Below are 20,850 nucleotides of genomic sequence, written 5' to 3'. Positions count from 1 at the left end.
ATAGCTACAATACCACAATCCCATGTACCGATCCATGCTCTGAGTTCATCTGCCTTTCCTGTAAGGATACTTGCATTAAAGTAAATGCAGTTTAGCCCACCAGACCTTCCACGCTCCCTGTCCTGCCCCTGCCTGGCCTGCCTACTGGACTTGCTTGCTTTAACCTCTCCATTTGCCTCAACTATCTCATCGGAGAGACTACTACTTTGGGTCCCACCCCCGCTGCAAGACTAGTTTAAACCCTCCAGTGTATTACTATAAAATCTCCCTGCAAGGATATTGGTCCCCTTCCAGTTCAGATGCAACCCGTCCCTCTTGGACAGGTCACCTCTGCACCAGAAGAGATCCCAATGATCCAAGTACCTGAAGCCCTCCCGCCTTCGCCAGTCTTCAGCAATGCATTCATTTGCCTAATCCTCCTATTCCTACCCGCACTAGCACGTGTCACAGGGAGTAATCCTGAGATTACAACCCTAGAGGTCCTGCTCTTTAACCTTCTGCCTAACTCCCTATATTCACTTTGCAGAACCTCATCTCTCTTCCTGCCTATGTCGTTCGTACCAATATGGACCACGATCTCTGGCTGCACACCCTCCCCTTTCAGAATTTCCGGCAGCTGCTCCGAAACATCCTTGACCCTAGTATTAGGGAGGCAACATACCATCCTGGAGTCTCGTTTGCGGCCACAGAAACGCCTATCTGCACCCCTTATGATAGAATCCCCTATCACAATAGCTCTTCCACCCCTTTTCCTCCCCTGCTGTGCAGCAGAGCCCTCCGTGGTGCCACGGACCGCGCTGTTGCTCTTTTCCCCTGGGAGGTCTTCCCCCCAACAGGAACCAAAGCGGTGTATCTGTTTGAGAGGGGGATGGCCACAGGGGACTCCTGCACTACCTGCCTGCTCCTACTATTCCATCTGGTGGTCACCCATCCCTTTTCTGCCTGTGCATCCATTACCTGCGGTGCGACCACCTCACTAAACATGCTATCCATGACGCCCTCAGCTTCGTGGACGCTCCACAGTGAAACCACCCGCAGGTCCAGCTCCATAATGCGAGTAGCCAGTAGTTGCAGCTGGATACACTTCCTGCACACATGGTCGTCATGGAGACTGGGAGGGTTCCTGAATCCCCACATAGCGCAGGAGGAGCATATCACGGGGCTGAGCTCTCCTGCCATGACTTGCCCTTAGATTAATTAGTTACTCCCTTAATTAAAAAATACTAATGACACTAGGGGCCTTGTTCCACCCACGACAATCTAAAGTCCTTCATAAGCTACACTGAATAAAAAAAACACTTTAGTAGTACTCATCTTATCAGCAGAGGTTTTTTTTTTCAAGTTAAAAACTTTGCCCTTTTCTTTAAGATATTTAAATACACTAACAGCAGTGACTCACCAACCAATCACCTTGCAGCTCTCCTCTGACATCACAGTTGGCTTCTTTTTTTTTCAAAACTCCAGCACACTGGAAGAGCTCCACTCCACTCCTGGAAGGTAAGAGACTGGGCCTCGATCCTCGGATTGGATTTATAGGCTCCGCTTTCGGCGTTCTCCTCATATCGGTCCATATAGGTCTGCTCTGCTCCTCTCCGCTCCCGGAAGGTAATTCACCAGCTTTTGCAGAAAAGTAGGTCTTAAGCTGTTGCAGTACCTGTTAGAAAGATAGTCTAAGCTATTCTGAAGTCATCTTCCAATGTCATCTACATGGAAGCAGGATTTTAAAGGATAAGATGTAGTTTTTAAAAGTCACTTCAATCTTGCTCAAGAGTCTTTTCAAAGAAGCCAAGTAAATCTTGATAAAAAGTCATATACATTTAGAGATCTTTTGAAAGCGCTTCAATCTTGTTAATAAAAAGTCAGATGTAAATTTAAGAACTCTGATCAGGCTATGCTAAAAAGTTACATACAATTAAGAAATAAAATACAACATTTAAAATGTCTGAACTCCCTCTGAAAGTTGACAACTGCTGCTTCCGGTGTCTTCCTGGAATAGTGGAGCTGTTGTGTCAACAGCAAAGTTCTTCCCGAGCAGCCCTGAGCCTGTTGGTACCGGCTTCAATCCAACCCAGGTAAAAATCAGGGTACATTGTGGGCAATGAGCCCAAATTGCTGAACTACAGGTCCCTTTCACTTTAAAGAGTGGGCTGGTGCGATTATGATCAGAGGCTCCTTCTAAGCACATTTCTCACCACCACAACTTCCAGATGCTGGTGTTAGTGTGTGCATGTACCGGCAGTTGCAGTGCTGTTCAGACCCTCAATAGCAGTGAAAGTCTGAGTTCACCGCTATTGGGGCTGTAAAATCCAGGCCAATATCTCACAGTCCTGTTAGATTTGCTCTCCCTCTGTCCAAAATCAAACTCCGCACATTGTCTTTCACTCACTCCTGTTTCCAGCCCTGATGGTGCAGAAATCCCCTCTCAAAGGTACACAATCCAGTTGATTTCTGATCAAATACCTCCTTCCTCATTCAATAGAGGAAACAGAGACATGAACAGGAGTCAGGTGCAAGAAAGTTTCACCAACAGAGCAAAGAAAGGCACCAACAAAAGTCACACCTACTTTCCAAATCATTTCACTGGAATATTCTTTCACTTGTTTTGTCGGATGACTGCAATAAATCTGAAAATGAGCACCATGAGGTTTGTGTTCACTCGTCATTTGTTCTCCTGTATTTGTCTGTCAGGTTTGTAATTCAGTTTGTATTGCATATTGAAGAGAATCTCTTTTCAAGATGATTGCACATTGTACTGTGTTGAAAGCAACCAACTTGTAAAATGGCAGAAAATGAATGTTTCAATACCTGTGTGACCAGATTCTTCCAATGCTTTTCAACAGCTAGATTGATGATGCTTGTAATCTGTATCCTGTGGAGAATGGGAGAGGAGAATAAAAACATGGTGCATGAACAGGACAGACTGTGTAAAATGGGAGCACAGAAATACTGCCACCTCATTGAAAGTTAATGAGATTTATTCCAAGTCAGACACCTGTCCACAATGAACAAGTGAATACATTAATTGTCCACTTTCAATCTAAATGGGACTGAGGTTCCAACAGAGAAATTTTCTGGAAAATACCTGCTGCAGTTTTAAAATTGATGAACTGGAACATCTTGTACTAACTTTCAAATAACTGTAGTGATTGTATAGTTCTCATAGTGGAGAGAAGGGGTTGTTTATAAATATAAGCAGAAAAACACATTTGTGGATTGGTGAATGAGCTTTATCTTTCTGAAATGTATTTGTCCATTGGTTGCAGGTCACTGGAAATTCTTTTTTACATTTCAATTGTAGCAGCAGCAGTTAGCAGCAAAATGTCTGATTAATCAGATTAGTGGGTCTGGGAAACACTTAAACAGCCGAGACCCTGTAAAACAGAACTCCAAGTAATAGTTTAAATAAGGCACTGAACTGACAGAGCGGTAAAGGCCTGCTCGGGTCAGGAAAAAATACCCAACCCGAACCTGACAGAACCACATTGGACCCGAGCCCGACCCGGCCCGAGTATCTCCATTTATTCCTATGCCCAAACTAACCCGCGCCTTACCCGACCACCGGAATGTTCACTTTATCTACCTCCCAATTACGAATCTGCAGGAAGCTGCAGCATGAGCGCAATGACGTCATAGAGATACTCACTTGCTCACTGAGCAGACTCAGAGTTTCCCTCCTTAATGACCCGGACTCCCGGCTTTGGTTGGCTTTTCAACTTTTGACACTTATTAAACTCAACTTCCCAGCAGAGTTAAATGTAATACTTACTGTGTGTGTCACACCCGGACTCAGTCCAACCTGGACCCAGCCTGACCTGAACCTGACCCAACCTGACCCGAGCCCGAAAGCCAGAACCGGAAGAGCGACCCGACATGACCCGAACCCGACACAGGTCGTCGGGTCCCGTCAGGTTCAGGTCGGATTGCAGGCCTTTCCAGAGTGGAGGTCAGATGAGGATCGAATTAATTTCAATCACTGAATTTAAACAAGAAGTAAATCTGTCAGGAATGGAACACTTTGCTTTATCTGTGAGCTTGTGGCACAACGGTAGCGCGTCTAACTCCACATCAGAAAGTTGCATGTTCAAATCACGTCAGGCTCAATTGTGTTTTGCAGCAGCTCAAGTGCCTGGATTTTATATCAGAAGAGAGTTCGATCTTTTGGAATGTTTCGTGAATGGTTGAATTTCAAGATCAACTTCAATAGATTAAAGTCCTGATTTCTGGTTCCGTTCCATTTCCATGCTCAGTTCTTATTTCACACTGTTTTATATCAGAACAATGTTTCAGGGATGTGATGTGTCCATTGTTTGTCCAATCGCTCTGTCACCCAGTGTGAGAAATAAAACACAAACCGCCCAGCGTGCGGCTCAAACCCATACCTGGCTCTGTCCATAGGCCGCTTAGTTCAGTTGGTTAGGACGCAGTGTTGATAACAACAAGGCTGTGGATTTGATCCCCATGTGCGCTGTCTCATGGTCAGTCAATAATTTGACGCATTTTTGTTGCACTTAAAATCCAACCTTTGGATGAAAACAAGTTTACATAAAATGTCAAAGGGAATTTATTTTGAATAACATCCATTGTATCTTTGTCACTGGTCTGGAGTAACACAGAATTCTTTCCAATTATCTTCCGTTTGCTGATAAACATTGAACTCGTGGCCTGTTCTCGTTAATGGTCACGAGCAACAAAAACAGACAGAGTGAGTCTGACCGCCCAGAGATGTGGAAAAGGTTTCAGTTTGGGACATATGCAGCAAATCAAATGTTCACCCGGCCCCGAGAGAGTCAAAAACTGGGGAAAAGGACACAAGGAGATAGAGAATAAGCTAAAGCAGACAATGTAAATATTTCCCATCCTTGATATCTCTCTATTCCAATCCAGCCTTCAGAGTTGGGTAAATAATTTCAGTGTAAACTGTGCAGCTCAAGAGTCAAAACCAAAGGGTGATGCAGAATAAAGGAGAACTGCCAAAACCCCAGATTAAACCAGGGATCTTCAGTCTAACACACTCCCAACTGAGCTATTTCAGTCTCACAGGCTTGGGATGATAAGTGGCAAGTAACATTCGCACCACACAAGTGCCAGGCAATGAATATCTCCAACAAGAGAGAATCTAACCATCTCCCCTTGGCATTCAATAGCATTACAATCACTGAAGCCCCCACCATCAACATCATGGAGGTTACCATGGGTAGCCATACAAATAACGTGACTACAAGAGCAGGTCAGAGGCTTGGAATCCTGAGGTGAGTAATTACAGTGCAGCTGTTGGCTCCACCCCAGGGGCTGAATTTGTTCTGTAAACCATGAAGCAGCTTCCTCTCAAATCCCAGGTTTATTAATAAATCCTCTTACAAAAGCCCCAAAGTGTGATATATTCCTCTCACTCATCCATGACTCCTGACTCCCCAAAGCCTGTCCACCATCCACAAGGCACAAGTCAAGAGTGTGATGGAATATTCTCCACTTGCCTGGATGGGTGCAATTCCAACTCAAGAATCTCAACACCGCCAGGACAAAGCAGCCCGCTTGATTGGCACCCCATCTGCAAACATTCACTCCCTCCACCATCGACGCACAGTTGCAGAGTGTGTACCGTCTACAAGATCCACTGCAGCAATGCACCACAACTCCTTAGACAGCACCTTCCAAACCAGTGACCTTTAGCACCTAGAAGGGCAAGGGCAGCAAATGCAGGGGATACCACCACATGCAAGTTCCCCTCCAAGCCACACACCATCCTGACTTGGAACTATATCGCCGTTCCTTCACTGTCGCTGGGTCAAAATCCTGGAACTCCCTTTCTCACAGCACTGTGGGTGTACCTACCCCACATGGACTGCAATGGTTCAAGAAGGCAGCTCACCACCACCTTCTCATGGGCAATAAATGCTGGCCTAGCCAGCGATGCCCACATCGCATGAATGAATGAATAAAAAAGTGAAGTATCCCTTGTGTCATTGTTTTGGTAGAAAATATAACCCTGGTGGAATTGCCCCTCCGAATCACACCTCACTTCATAGAACATAGAAAATGGAGAAAATTTATGGCACAGAATGAGACCATTTAGCAATCGTGTCTGTGCCAGCTGAAAAAGAGCGATCCAGCCCAATCCCACTTTCCAGGTCTTGGGAATGGGATCTGAACAGATCTCAGAGCTCACATTATGTGAATGTTCTGTTGAAGTGTTGGTGAGCTGATATACCAGGGGAGATTCACACTGTTAGACACAGTGTGAAATACATTCAAGTATTTATAAAACATTACAACATGTGAGTAATATTCCCCATTGATTTCTCAGTACTGATGGATTGTGAAGTGGGAGACAGCCAGAAGTCCCAGTGATCCACACTGACCATGAGCTGAGAATGAAATGAGATAAAGTTCAATCTTCAGCAGTGAGATGCTGCAGAGAGGTAAGAGTCCTGAATCAAGGAGAGACTTTCTCATACTGCTGTTGAATCTCATTTCAAACACTCCTTGAACTCTCTGCCGAGGAATTCAGAGCTGGAGAATGGCTGTAAAATCAGCCTAAAAAGGAAATAAAAGACACCCACCGTGGGGCTCAAACTCAAAAACTTGAGATTCAGAGTTTCATGCTTTCATCGACTGAGCTCACCAGGCCTGAGACAGTGTCCCCATCCTGTCGGTTATTGGACGGTGCAGCTGTTGGCTCCACCCCAGGGACTGAATTTGTTCTGGAAACCATGAACCAGCTTCCTATCAAATCCAAGGTTTATCAGTAAATGCTCTTAAAAAGCCCCAGAGTGTGATATATTCCTCTCACTCAACCAGAATAAAAGTTACATCTTTTGCTCTTTTTACCTTCCAAACATTGACTTCTATTTTTCTCAGCATTTATTTCTCTCTCTTTTTTATATTGTGCATTTCCTAATAAACATTTCATTTCAATTATTTATGAGGGATGAAATGAACAGAAGAGATTTTCTGCAATGGTACCAGGGGTGTGGGACAGAGTGAGTGGTTCGGATCTGGAATACACTGCCTGAGAGTGTGCTGGAGGCAGATTCAATCGTGGCTTTCAAAAGGGAATTGGATAAACACCTGAATAGAGAAAATTTGCAGGGTTACAATGAAAGGGCAGAGGAGTGGAATTAGCTGATTTGCTCTTGCAAAGAGCTGTCATGGACATGATGGACTGAATGGTCTCCTTCTGTACTGTAACCATTTGATTCCTTGATTCTAACTCTGTCAAAGTTGTTCTGAACTTGCTCTGCTCCAAGGAGAACAACCCCAGCTTTTCCAGTCTCTGCACATAACTGAAGTTATGAGGAATCATGGGGAACCCACTGTAAACCTTCCTCCAGACAGAAATACAACTGTTCACCACCACACTGTGACCCAGCTGTTCACAATATATATCAATGATTCGGAGGTGGGAACCAAATGTCGTATTTCCAAGTTCGCAGATGACACAAAACTAGGTGGGAATGTGTGTTGTGAAAAAGATGCAAAGCCTCTTCAAGGGGATTTGGACAGACTTAGTGAGTGGACAAGAAAGTGGCACATGGAATATAATGTGTAAAAATGTGAGGTTATCCACTTTGGTAGGAGAAACAGATGTGCAGATTATTTCTTAAATAGTAAGAGATTAGAAAGTGTAGATGTACAAAGGGGCCTGGGTGTCCTTGTCAATAAGTGACTGAAAGCTAACATGCAGGTGCAGCAAGAAATTCAGAAGACGAATGATATGTTAGCCTCTATCACAAGACGATTTGAGTACAGGAGTAGTGAAATCTTGCTTCAATTGTATATAACCTTGGTTGGTCTGCAGTTTGGAATACTGTGTGCAGTTTTGGTCCCCTTACCTTAGGAAGGATATCATTGCCATCGAGGGAGTGCAATGAAGGTTCACCAGACCTGTTCCCGGGTTGGCAGGACTGTCCTATGAAGAGAGATTGGGGAAACTGGGACTGTATTCTCTAGAGTTTCAAAGAATGAGAGTTGATCTCATTGAAACTTACAAAATATTTAAAGGGATAGACAGGGTAGATGAAGTTTTTCCTCCGGTTGAGGAATCTAGAACCAGGGGACACAATTTCAACATAAGGGGAAAGCCACTTAGGACAGAGACGAGGAGAAATTTCTTTACTCAGAGGGTTGTGAATCTTTGGAATTCTCTACACCAGAGAGCTGTGGAAGCTCAGTCATTGAGTATGTTTAAAGCAGAGATTGACAGATTTCTAAATACAAATGACATAGGGGATATGGAGATAGTGTGGGAAAAAGGCATTGAAGTGGATGATCAGTCATCATCATATTGAATGGTGGGGTGGTCTCGATGGGCTGAATGGCCTACTCCTGCTTCTATGTTCCTATCAGTCTGCAAACTTCATATGCATGCTGTCATTGTCTCTTTTATTCCATGGGCTTCAGTTTTACTGGCAGTCTAGTATGTGACATCATCAAGAAGGTTTTCAATAAGTTAAATAAGGAGAAATTGTTTCCAGTGGCAAAAGGGTCAGTAACCAGAGGATGTATTTATCAGGTGATTGAGAAAAGAACCAGAGGCGAAATGAGGAATGATTTTTTATACAGTGATGTGTTGTGATCTGGAATGCACTGTCTGATCAGGACTTGAAAGCAGATTCAGTGGTAACTTTGAGAAGCAATTGGGATAAATACTGGAAGGAAAAATGTACAGATTACAGGAAAAAGCTGAGCAGCACGACTAATTGGATAGCACAACCAAAGAGACAGCATTGACACAATGGACCAAATGGTCTCCTTCTTTGGGTATCATTCTATGGTTTTATGAACATAATGTTGATACAATTCGCTGAGTTGGAAGGGAAGTGAACCCAGATTCCGGGTATTCTGAACACCAGACCCAAACCAAACGAACAAGCCCGTTGTTTAATCTCTGTTTTTCACACCAGCTTCTCCTCGCTCTTTCTGTGTTTCCAGCCTGGTCTGTTCCTCTGACCTTCATTCCTGACACTCTATTGAGAATGGCCAACTCACTGCGCCTCTCACACACACCGTCACTCCACCCCTTCACCCACTTCCAAACCTCTCTGTTGAACAGCAACTCACATATGCTCCTCTGCTCCATTAATATAACAGGAAAACATTTTCAAACAGACATTTCCAGACAGTGAACGTTCCAGTAAGACAAGGTAAAGATCAGATTCATTCACTTTAAACACAGAGAGAGCAGCTCTCCCTGTTCAGGCTAAGGAGCAGATGTAGTTTCACTCCCATTAGTCTTAGAGACATGGGCCAGAATTTTAAGGGACCGTTGGAGACGGGAATGGAGGCTGGGGAGGGGGAGGGGGGTGTTAAAATAGGGATGGAAGACGTCGGACCGGATTTTTCTGTCGGCGGCTGACATGGAGGGCAGACTTCGCACATCCACTCGGCAAGAAGGCATTTAAAGTATTTATGAGTCCAATTGTTAGCAATTTTATTCACTGGATCCAATTGAACTAATAGTGCACGGGAACCACGGGGCTTCAGAGCCTCGCCTGGTTAAAGGAGGTGACTGGGAGGTGGGAGCTGAGTGTTGGCTTCACTGGGAAGCTATCGGGTGAGGCAGCGTAACTTGGCAGTAAGGGTGGAGGGGGAAGGGCATCGGGAAACACTGTCAGGAGTGGGGGCCAATGTGCCAGCTCTGATGGGGGAGCCACACCAGGGTAACATTGGGGCAGTGCCACCTCATTGAGGGTGACAAGTGAGGTAAATGTGGCTGGGTGTTGTTTACTGTGAAGGCCTTGCACTCAGGGAGGGGCAACCTGTCATGGGCTTCATTCAAGGCTCACATTGAGGAGGAGGAGGAGTAGAGAGGAGGGACGGAGGCGCAGGCACCAGCAGGGGCACCACAGCAGCTTGGGGGCCCACAGGAAGGCCAGCCTCGAACAGGAGGCTGGAGAAGGAGGCAGAGGAACACGTCAGCTGAGGTTCAACTACCTGCAGATGTCCGAGTGACAGTGTCTCCACAGACTGCGCCTCTGCACGGAGGTCGTCACTGATCTCTCTGCCATGATGCAGCTGTGCCCCATGGGACTTGGTGAGCACCTGATACCAGTGTCACTGAAGGTCACTGTGCCACTGAACTTCTTCACCACCAGATTATTGCAGGGATCCACTGGAGATATGTGTGGAATCTCACAGTCTGTGGTGAATCAGTGCATCAAGGAGGTCACCAATGTCCTGTTCAGGAGGGCCGGTGACTATGTGCACATCGATCCAAACAGTCAAGTTGAGAGGACTATAGGATTCGGGGCCATCACTGGATTCCCCCAGGTGTAGGGTGTCACCCCATGTGACCATCAAGGCTCCTGCAGACCAGCCAGCAGCCTTCAACAGGAAGGGCTTCCACTTGCTCAGTGTGCAATTGGTCTGCAACCACTGCAAATGGATCCCATATGTTTGTGCTCAAATCCCGGGAAGCAGCCACAACGCCTGCATACCAAGGCACTCCCAGGTGCCAGAACCTTTCCGCGGCCCCATCCGCTTTCAGAGATGGATCCTTGGAGACAAGGGCTACCCACTGAGGACATGACTACTGACGTCTGTGAGGAACCCACGCACGGATGCAGAGGAGAGGTACAACACCTGCTGCGGGTCAACCCGAGCGACCATCAAGGAGGCCATTGGTCTCCTGAAGATGAGATTCAGGTGCCTAGATCGATCCAGTGGAGCCCTTCAGTATGCCCCGGCGAGGGTCTCACATATCGTGGTGGTTTGCTGTGCACAGCACAATCTGGCATTACAGAGGGGTGAGGTGTTGACAAGTGAGGATATCGTGGAGTGTGATGTCTCCTCTGATGATGAGGATGTGGAGGAGGATGCTGCCCAAGCAGTGCCTGATGAAGAACCTCAGGCACAGCAGGAAAGGGGCAATGAGATACACACAAGGGAGACATGAGACACCCTTATACATTCAAGTTTCCTTTGAGCCTTACCACCTTCTGGAACCACAGCAATAAAGTCTTAGCTTTAAGCAGCCCTGTTGTCGCCTCCTTCCTTCTGCACTGCAGCGTCCAGGTACACATCGCACAGTGACAAGGCCGAAGCTTTGTGAACTCAGGGCTTGGTCCCTCACTTCCAGCCCCTTGGGAGGAAGGGTTTAAATGAAGTCCCAAAGGGCATCAACAATAGGAAGGAGACATAGTGAGAGAACATCATTTCTTTCTTCCGTGTGACATCAAATGCAACCCTATCCATCTGGAATGCACATTCACCATGAACCCAAGTGAATCTCGGTGCTCTTCTGAAATCTTTTCCGCATGCTCCTACGTGGTGCTCCCCCTGCTCTGTCAGCTGAGGTGGAGACAGGCTGCTGACCTTGCTGCCCCATGGCTTGGGATGACATTGGTGGCCGTCCTCTTGCTGCCTGAGTCCTGGAGGGCCCCGGCACACTGAGGGTCTCCTGCACAGGTACAGGGACCCCCCTCTGTCATCGAGGATGATGGAGGCAGGCACTGGCATCACTTGTGTCACTGGCAGAGGGGCTTTGGAGCTACTGTCCACACCAGGAGCACCCTGAGAGGAGACCCCAGATGTAGCAGCCACCTGCTCCTCCCCCTTATAAGACACACTTGTAACTCGCTGCTGACCTGAGAGGGATGTGGACCTGGTGAACAGTTCGGGTGCCTCGTCCCCCCTCTCACCTTGTCACCGCTGGATGGAGCTCATGGACAAAGCGATGGAGTGCAAGTCTGCACACATCTCCGGCAGCCACTGATTGGTCGGCTGGATCTGGCTCTCCATCAGAGTCACCAATCTCTCAAGGAAGGAAGCTAGACACACCCCCATCAGAGACAGTGCAGCATGCAAGGCCTGGATGGACTCCTCCATCATCCGAACTTGGGTACACATAACCTCTGGCAACTCTGCCAGATGTTGCCTGACCTCTTGCTGCAGCTTCAGCATTTCCCGTGTTGCTGGTGACACCAGAGGCACGTCATCAGCCTGGGACTCAGCATGGGCCTGGCCTCCCACAGACTTCCAACTGCCAGTGGCCTCGGCTGTCACTGCCTCCGTCATCCGCCCGGGCTGTCTGTGACGTGCTCACCAGCTTGTGTGCCCAAATCTAACAGCAAGTGGATACCCACCAAGTGAGGGTTTCTGTGCTGATGGAGGGTGCAGGGGAATGATATGACGGTGCACCCTCTGAGGCTCCCTCCTCCTCCTCAGAGGTGTCTGGCTGTCCCACAGTCTCTCCAGCTCTTCGCTCTTGTCGTTCATCCTAGCCTGCATGTGAAAACAGGGACATTGAAGGGTTAGGGTCTGCCCATCGTGACATTCCAACCACCCCTCCTGTGCAGCTCCATTGATGCAGTGGTGAACAGATGAACAGTGTGGCTCCTTTGCAGCGGATGCACCCTTGTGCCCCAGGAGATGTTCATTCACTCTCTTTGGTAGGTGTCCCTGTCTCTCCATCAGCTATGGAGCAGCTGCTTTGCTGCCCGGCCTGTTCCATGGCCTCCACCTCCATCGGGATGAGGACATGGAGATAAGGCATCCACTGCCAGTCTTGACATGCTCTTTCCGATTGTGGGCTGTCTTCTCCTGCAGCCACTATGATCAACAAAGTTAGTCTCCCAGCGGGGACAAACCCAATATCTCTGATGGTGATAGTCTAGCAGTCCATGATGTGGACACACATATTCCTCCTGCATGTGGCCCCTCTCGAGGGACTGTGTGAGTTTATACAATGACTGATGTGCACCTCCCACCGAGATGCAGCCAAGCCTCAGGCAGCATGTCCTGCTGCCCTTCCCCAATACACATGACTGGGTGGTCACTCCCTTTCCACCAAACACTCCCTCTCACTCTGCCATGCGCAATGTCCAAAGGGTCCAAAGTGTTTTGAGTTTGCGCCTGAGCAGCCCGGATCCGGTCATTGACCCACTTCGTGCACTGGATCCATGTCTTGGGGGTGACTCCACGGCTGCTGACTTCACCTACTATCTCAAAGCAGCTTTGCTTGGTCAGGTGGACAGGTCTCCACCTCCCATCCCTGGGGAAGAGGATCTTCCACCTATCTGTTGTCACCTGGAGGCGAACCTGCAGGAAGGCATCGCTAAACTATTGGACCATGGTCACTGCAGGCTCGCATTCAGCTCCTTACCTATCAGGCAACAGAGACAGCAGAACGGGTCCTGGGGCATCAGTGACAGCAGAACGGGTCCTGGGACAGCAGAATGGGTCCTGGGCAGCAGAGGCAGCAGAACAGGTCCTGGGGCAGCAGATGCAGCAGAACAGGTCCTGGGGCAGCGGAGGCAGCAGAACAGGTCCTGGGGCAGCAGATGCAGCAGAACAGGTCCTGGGGCAGCGGAGGCAGCAGAACAGGTCCTGGAGCAGCAGAGGCAGCAGAACGGGTCCTGGGGCAGCAGGACGGATCCGGGGGCAGCAGAGGCAACAGAACGGGTTCTGGGGCAGCAGAACAGGTCCTGGGGCATCAGAGGCAGCAGAATGGGTCTTGGGGCAGCAGAACGGGTCCTGGGGCAGCAGATGCAGCAGAACGGGTCCTGGAGCAGCAGAGGCAGCAGAATGGTCTTGGGGCAGCAGAGGCAGCAGAACGGGTTCTGGGACAGAAGATGCAGCAGAACGGGTCCTGGGTCATCAGAGGCAGCAGAATGGGTCTTGGGGCAGCAGAACGGGTCCTGGGACAGCAGAACGGGACCTGGGGCAGCAGAGGCAGCAGAACGGGTTCTGGGACAGCAGATGCAGCAGAACGGATCCTGGGGCATCAGAGGCAGCATAATGGGTCTTGGGGCAGCAGAACGGGTCCTGGGACAGCAGAACGGGACCTGGGGCAGCAGAGGCAGCAGAACGGGTTCTGGGACAGCAGGGGCTGCAGAACGGGACCTGGGGCAGCAGAGGCAGCAGAACGGGTTCTGGGACAGCAGAGGCAGCAGAACGGGTTCTGGGACAGCAGAGGGCTCTCAGGAAGACACTCCTTTAAACCAGGCAGCAGTGAATACAGGTCTGGCAGTCCTTTCAATATGGCGCCAGCACCTGCCGTTGTGTCAGGTGTCGGTGCCATCGGTGCCTCGTTCCCTACCTCTGGTCCTTGTTTACATGGGCCCCACGCCTCCCCTTCATTAATTGGTCGGCTGCTCCGTGATCGGGGTCGGCCGGCCACATTTCACTCGTGTGGTGACGGCACCCACTCACGGTGTCTCTGCCGAGAGCCGCACCGTTAGTTTAAAATTCAGCCCATGGGGTCAAGAGTGGAAAATCTCCCCTCTGATTCTCTCTACTTAAACTGATGGAGACACCAAATTAAAACTGTTGAAACCAGGGATTGTATCCTGGTTCTTCAATCTAGTGTTCTCCCAACTGAGCTATTCCATCCTCACTGTGAGCTCATCTTCATTGGAGACAAATATAACTCCAGGTGGAATTTCCCACCCGTCCATTCCTCACTTCAGGGGAATGGGACCCGACCAGATCGCGGAACTCAGATTATGTTAATGTTCTGCTCTTGATATCTTAATATTATCTTGCGTTTGAGCCACTTTTAATCAGGTTCACGGACAAATTCTTCCATCATCCCTTCTCCCACATTCTCTCTCTCTCATTCATTCTTTATTCCTCACAATCCAGAAAGGGTTAGGAATCAGAGCTCACCCCCAAACCCTCTGCACACAGACCTCTGTCTGTTACCCTGTTTGATCCAAGAGACCAGTCAATAAATTACACTCTTTATAAACACAGAAAGCTGCCTCACAGTGTTGGACAGAGATAAATACGCTGAAGTCTTTTGAAAAAAGTTCATCTTACGGGTTGTTACTGAGCCCACAGAGCAGGGCGGGCCCAGGCTCCAGCCCCAGCCCCAGCCCCAGCCTGTGCTGTGTTAGCTGATGCCACCTGGTGTGATACTGAGCCACACGGAGCAGGAAAGGGCCTGATTGTATTCATGGCCTGTGTTGAGTTAACTGATCCCACTCAGTGTGGTAGGAGCCACACAGAACAGAATGGGCCCAGGCTCCTTCCTCAGCCTGAGGGATGATAGTTCTTCTCACAGATTGTTGTACAGAGCCCCACACAGAACAGGGAAATCTCAGGCTCCATCCCCGGCCTGTGGTATTTTACTTCATCGCACCTGGTATGGTACGGAGTCCCCAGAGCAGGAAAGATCCAGCTTCCATCTCCGGCATGTGCTGAATTAGCTGATCTGACCTGGTTGGCACTGAACCGCAATCAGGGGAGGATGGGCCGAGGCTCCATGGCCTGTGGTGTGTTAGTTATTCTCATTTGGTGAGGTACTGAGCACTATATAGAGCAGGATGGGCCTGTGCTCAGTGAGCTGATCTCACCTTGTGTGGTCCTGAGACCCACACGCAAAGCAGGACAGGCCTAGGCCTGATCCCCGGCCTGTGTTCAATTAGCCGATCTCATCCAAAAGATTTTGATCAGGTTCCACACAAGAGGCTTCTCTATAAGATTAAAGTCCCTGGTATCAGTGGTAATATATTGATCTGGATTGGGAACTGACTGGCAGGACGTAGGCAGAAAGTAGTTACAGATGGATCTGGATCTGTTTGGAGACCAGTTACCAATGGTATCTCACAGGGATCGGTGTTGGGACTGTTGCTCTTTACTATTTTTATTAATGATCTGGATGTAGGTGTAGGGGGCACCATCTGTAAATTTACAGATGATTTGAAGATCTGTGCGAGTGTTCAGACTGCAGACGATACTCGACTGTTTCAGGCTGATCTTAATGTGTTGGGAGATTGGGTTCATGACTGGTAAATGATGTTTAATTTGGGTAAGTGCAGTGTTATTCATGTGGACAGGGCGAATGCTCAACATTCATACACCCTTCAGGGAAAAACATTAAAGTAGGTGGAAAAAAGAAAATAATTTTGAGCAGAGATCTGGATGTTCTCGTGCACAGATCTCTAAAGGTACAGCAGCAATGCTGTGAAGTGATAGTTGGAGCAAATAGAGGGTTGGGCTGCATTCAGAGGACAATTGAGGATAAAATGAGGCATATTCTTTCATGGGATGTGAGCGACACTGGCAAGTCCAGAATTTGTTACCCTTCCCTAATTGTCCTTGACAAGGTGGTGGTGAGCTCCCTTCTCGAATTGCTGCACTCCATGTGGTGTAGGTACACCCACAGTGCTGTTAGGAAGGAAGATCCAGGATTTTGACCCAGCATCAGTGAATGAACAGCGATATTGTTGCAGATCAGATGGTGTGTGACTTGGAGGGGAGCTTGCACATGGTGGTGTTTCCATGCATCTGCAGCCCTTGTCCTTCAAGGTGGTGGAGGTCTTCGGTTTGGAAGGTGCTGTCTGCGGAGCCTTGGTGAGTTGCAGCAGTGCATCTGGTAGATGGTACACACTACTGCCACTGTGCGTCAGTGGTGAAGGGAGTGAATGTTTAAGGTGGTGAATGGGGTGACAATCAAGGCGGCTGCTTTGTCCTGAACAGTGTCGAGTTTCTAGAGTATTGTTGGTGCTGCACTCAACCTGGCTTGTGCCTTGTAGATGGTTGACAAGTTTTGGAGAGTCAAAAATCACAAAATTATTACAGTGGAGAAGGAGGCCATTCGGCCCATTGTGTGTGCATAGAATCATAGAACATAGAAAGTTTACAGCACAGGCAGGCCAAAAAACGAGCCACCCAGCTGAATCCCATTGTCCAGCATTTGGACCGTAGCCCTGCAGGTTCAGGTACTTGAGGTGCACATCCACACTCCTTTTAAATGAGCTGAGGGTTTCTGCCTCAGCTACCCTTACAGGCAGTGAGTTCCAGACTCCCACAGCCCTCTGGGTGAAAAAACCTTTCCTCATCTCCCCTCTAATTGTTCAACACATCACTTTAAATCTATGCCCCCTAGTCACTGACCTCCCTACTAAGGTAAATAGACCCTTCCCATCCATTCTATCCAGACCCCTCACAATTTTGTACATTTCAATCAAATCTCCCCTCAGCCTCTTCTATTCCAAGGAGAACAACCCCAGTCTATCCAATCTTTCCTCATAGCTGCATTTTTCCAGTCCTGGCAACATCCTTGTAAATCTCCTCTGTAACCTCTCTAGTGCAATTACATCCTTTCTGGAATGAGGTGACCAGAACTGCACACAGAACTCAAGTTGTGGCCTAACTAATGATTGATACAGTTCCAGCATAACCTCCCTGCTCTTCTATTCTATACATCGGCTAATAAAGGAAAGGATTCCATAAGCCTTCTCAACCAACTTATCAACCTGTCCTGCTACTTTCAGGGATTTGTGGACATTCACTTCAAGGTCCCTCACTTCCTCTACACCTCTCAGCATTCACCCATTAATTGTGTCTTCCTTTGCTGTGTTTGACCTCACCAAAGGCATCACCTCACACTTCTCCAAGTTGAATTCCATTTGCCACTTTTCTGCCCACCTGACCAGTCCATTTCTCCAGCTCTACTAATGAGCATTTCACCACGTGCCTTGAGCTGAGTTACTCATCACAGAATTCCCACTATCTGATTTACTCTTGTAGCCAGAGTATGTATATGAATGGTCCAGTTAAGCTTTTGTCAATGGTAACCCCCAGGATGTTGATGGTGGGGGGATTCAGCGATGGTAATGCTGTTGATCGTCAAAGGGAGATGGTTACATTCTCTCTTGTTGGAGATGGTCATTGCCTGGTACTTATGTGGTGTGAATGTTACTTGCCACTTAGCAGGCCAAGCCTGAATGTTGTCCAGGTCTTGCTGCTTCTGGACACGGACTCCTTCAGTATCCGAGATGTCCCGAATTTGTCCTTTTATGAAACCTTGGTCAGGACTCACTTGGAATATTGTATCCAGTCTTGGTCTCCTCACATGATGGGTGATATTGAGGCTTTGGAAAGGGTACAGAGGAGAGACATTCGACGAATTCCCAGTATAAGATATCTTGGTTATCAAGTTAGACTAAAAGAGTTGGGACCCTACACCTTAGAGAAACCTAGACTGAGGGGTGATCCGATTGAGGTTCATAAATAATGAAGGGTCCAATTTAGCATGGGAGAGGAGTCATAACTTGATATTGTCAAAGGCCAGATGGCACCCGGATCACATTAAATATCATTTCCAATGATGGGTTAAAGTACCAGGATGGCTGAGTGGTTAAGGCGTTGGACTTAAGATCCAATAGACATGTGTCTGCGTGGGTTCAAACCCCACTCCTGGTATCTGTGCTTACAAAATGTTGCTTATTCTTTCCCTGACTTTTGCCTTGCACCATCATCTCTTCTGTCATTTAATCACTCTTGCCTTCCAACTGATCACAGCTTCCTATTATTTGATCTGCCCCAGCACCGTTCCTTGGCTCTGCGCTTGCGTATAAACTGGTAAATCTTTAACTTAATCTCCTCTGTACCCTGACAATGATCTTCTCATTATTCCTGGATTGTGGTTCCTCACAGGATCTGCTGCCTCTCCGACTCCCCTCCAGGTAACTGAAGGCCCTGAGCCTTGGTCTCGCTTTATACGCTAGCTGGTAGTTGTTTCCTTGCAGGTCTGCCACCGCTCAGGAGAAGTTCAAGACCCAGATCAAGCAAAGTATCAAGATGAATGTTAACAAAGGCTCCCTGGTGCAGAGCAAGGGACAGGGAGCCTCCGGCTCCTTCAAAATCAGCAAGAAGGAAAACCCAGGGAAAAGTGCGAAAGAAGGTGAAGAAACCAGCAGACAAGAAATCTTCAGTGAACAAACCAGCAGACAAGAAATCTTTAGTGAAGAAACCAGCAGACAAGAAAGTGACAACAAAGAAAGTAACAGCCAAGAAAATGAGCAGCAAGGCGGCGGCAACACCAAATAAGGCGGTGAAGAAAGCAGCGCTTCAGAAAAAGTCTCCTGCGAAGAAGGTCAAAAAAGGCAAGAGTGCGGCGGGCAGAAAGGCGCTGAAGAAAGTGCAGACATGGAAGAGCAAGGTCAAGCCGAAAGCAGCGAAGGCTCAGAAAGCATGGTCTGGAAAGAAGTGAAAGAGCGCGGGAAACTTGTAAACATCTGAACACAAAGGCTCTTCTCAGAGCCACCCACATCTCTCAGGAAAGAGCTGATCCCCTGATCAAATGATCCCTGTCCCGGCCCCGCCTGCAGATTCCACATGGAAATGATTTGGAGTAAATCCAGGATCCCTGGTGACTCGCTGACATCCCCTCCACCCAGCCCTTTCCCCACTCTCTGTAATAAAACCGTAATATCCGGCCCTCACTCTGACTGGAGATGTGTTCGGTGCAGTCTCAGTTCACAAATTCAGGGGGAGAGTTTGTAAGACAGTAACACTGGCGGAGAAACCCCACCTCACAACTCAAACCCCAACACATGAGTTTCTCCAATTCAGCTGGAGTCGGGTGACAACAGGAGCTGGGATAGGCTGTGATCGGGAATGTTAGGAATGGATTTGTTCAGGGAGGAATGTACCTGGAATCTCCGAAAATAATAGTTCCTTATTTCCCCAGATGACACATTCTGCAGTGAGAATGAAAAGTCTCTTCACTGCTTCACATTTACTAATTGTTTGGTTCGAAATGAATAATGAGTCAGAGAGTAATGACAGGATCTGAAGCTTCTCTCACACCAGCCCTTGAATGACTCAGTGTGAAGTGTCCAATGTGTGAAGCTACTGCCAGGGTTTGTCAATCTGAACAGTTTCAGCTCAGTTACTGGGGGCCTGGAATCCCCGCAGTTTGACTCTGTCTCTGATTGGTCACCCGCTTCTCAATCCAATTCTTAACCAATAGGAGAATCACATATAAGTAAATAGAAGTTCTCATTGGCTTAGATTTTCCAATTGGAAAAAGCCCGGCAATTCAAGAGCAGGAAGGAATTGAAGTGATGGAAAATTTCAATTTTCAGGCAACAATTTTAAAATCTCTCATTTTATGTTCTGTTTTACTGTATTTACCGTCACAAAATCCTGACGCGATTTTAGGAATCGTTTTCATTTGTCAATCTGTTAACTGTAAGCGGCGGGAGGAAGGTCCGGTTCAGCAATTTAAAACGGGACAAATATCAGCTTCCACTCTGTAAAAGGAACAAATTAGCGACTAACCGCTTCTCACAGGCTTCTCGGGGACTGACAGAAACGAGCGGTTTCTGATCTTTTCTCCTGAAAGAGGCGGATAATGCTGCAGGGAGCAATGAACTGCCCTTCACTTTCTGGCTGCTAATACACCCCTGACTTTAAACAGTTCAAACAGCGACTGATGCTTCTGCCGGAAAATGAGCAGATTCACCAGAATGATCCCGGTCCATCATGGCCAAAGACATCCAGCTGGCCCGCCGCATCCGCGGGGAACGCACCTTAAACCCAGCTTCAGTAACAAGTGTAACAAGGGCTCTTTTCAGAGCCACCAAATCAGCAAAGGAAAGAGCTGCCATCTCTGTTCATCATCAAACCCATTAGATTGAAGGGGCGGCCACATGGTTTCTGTTTTGTCACATCACTTTCCCGAAAGGCCTGTCGGACTGAGAGCTGATCTGGAATTTAGAAAGCAGCATTACCGGAGACTCATTGCTGCTCAGCACAATCTCAACCCCGCTCCTGGGATCCGTTAGCTGGCATTTGGGGAAAAGAAATGGATCCCAGTTTTATTTGGAAGGCATTAATGGAGCCGGGTCCGTTCACATGAGGGTTATTTACAAACATTACCCAATGAGTTCACTAATATTTGAATCCATTGGAGATCAGTACACAGGATATGTAAGGCAGCTCGGTCACTCTGACTGAAACCGCCAGTTCCCCAGCGCTGCAGACCCTGACACTGCGGGGAGAGAATCCCCGACTCTATCCCGCCGCCGGGGGAAACAGACAGCTCTGTGTCCGGAGAATGGGGAGGGCCGGGGGGAAGGCACATCTGAAAGCGCTGCAATGGACTCAGCTCCTGTG

The 20,850-nt window shown here is 48.0% G+C and overlaps 1 protein-coding gene and 1 non-coding gene across 2 annotated transcripts in view; both read left to right on the top strand.

The window, feature by feature from the left end:
* LOC137358453 (histone H2B-like) overlaps nt 1-20,850 on the top strand; it is a 184,482-nt gene that overhangs the window by 57,186 nt on the left and 106,446 nt on the right. The gene's annotated exons all lie outside the window — the stretch shown is intronic.
* On the top strand, nt 18,068-18,150 carry trnal-uaa (transfer RNA leucine (anticodon UAA)). Its single transcript has one exon. It is a non-coding gene; the product is annotated as a tRNA-Leu (tRNA).

Source organism: Heterodontus francisci, chromosome 50, assembly GCF_036365525.1.
Source record: "Heterodontus francisci isolate sHetFra1 chromosome 50, sHetFra1.hap1, whole genome shotgun sequence".
NCBI lineage: Eukaryota > Metazoa > Chordata > Chondrichthyes > Heterodontiformes > Heterodontidae > Heterodontus > Heterodontus francisci.
The sequence above is the reverse complement of the archived record's forward strand: the minus strand, read 5'-3'. Positions and strand labels throughout refer to the sequence as shown.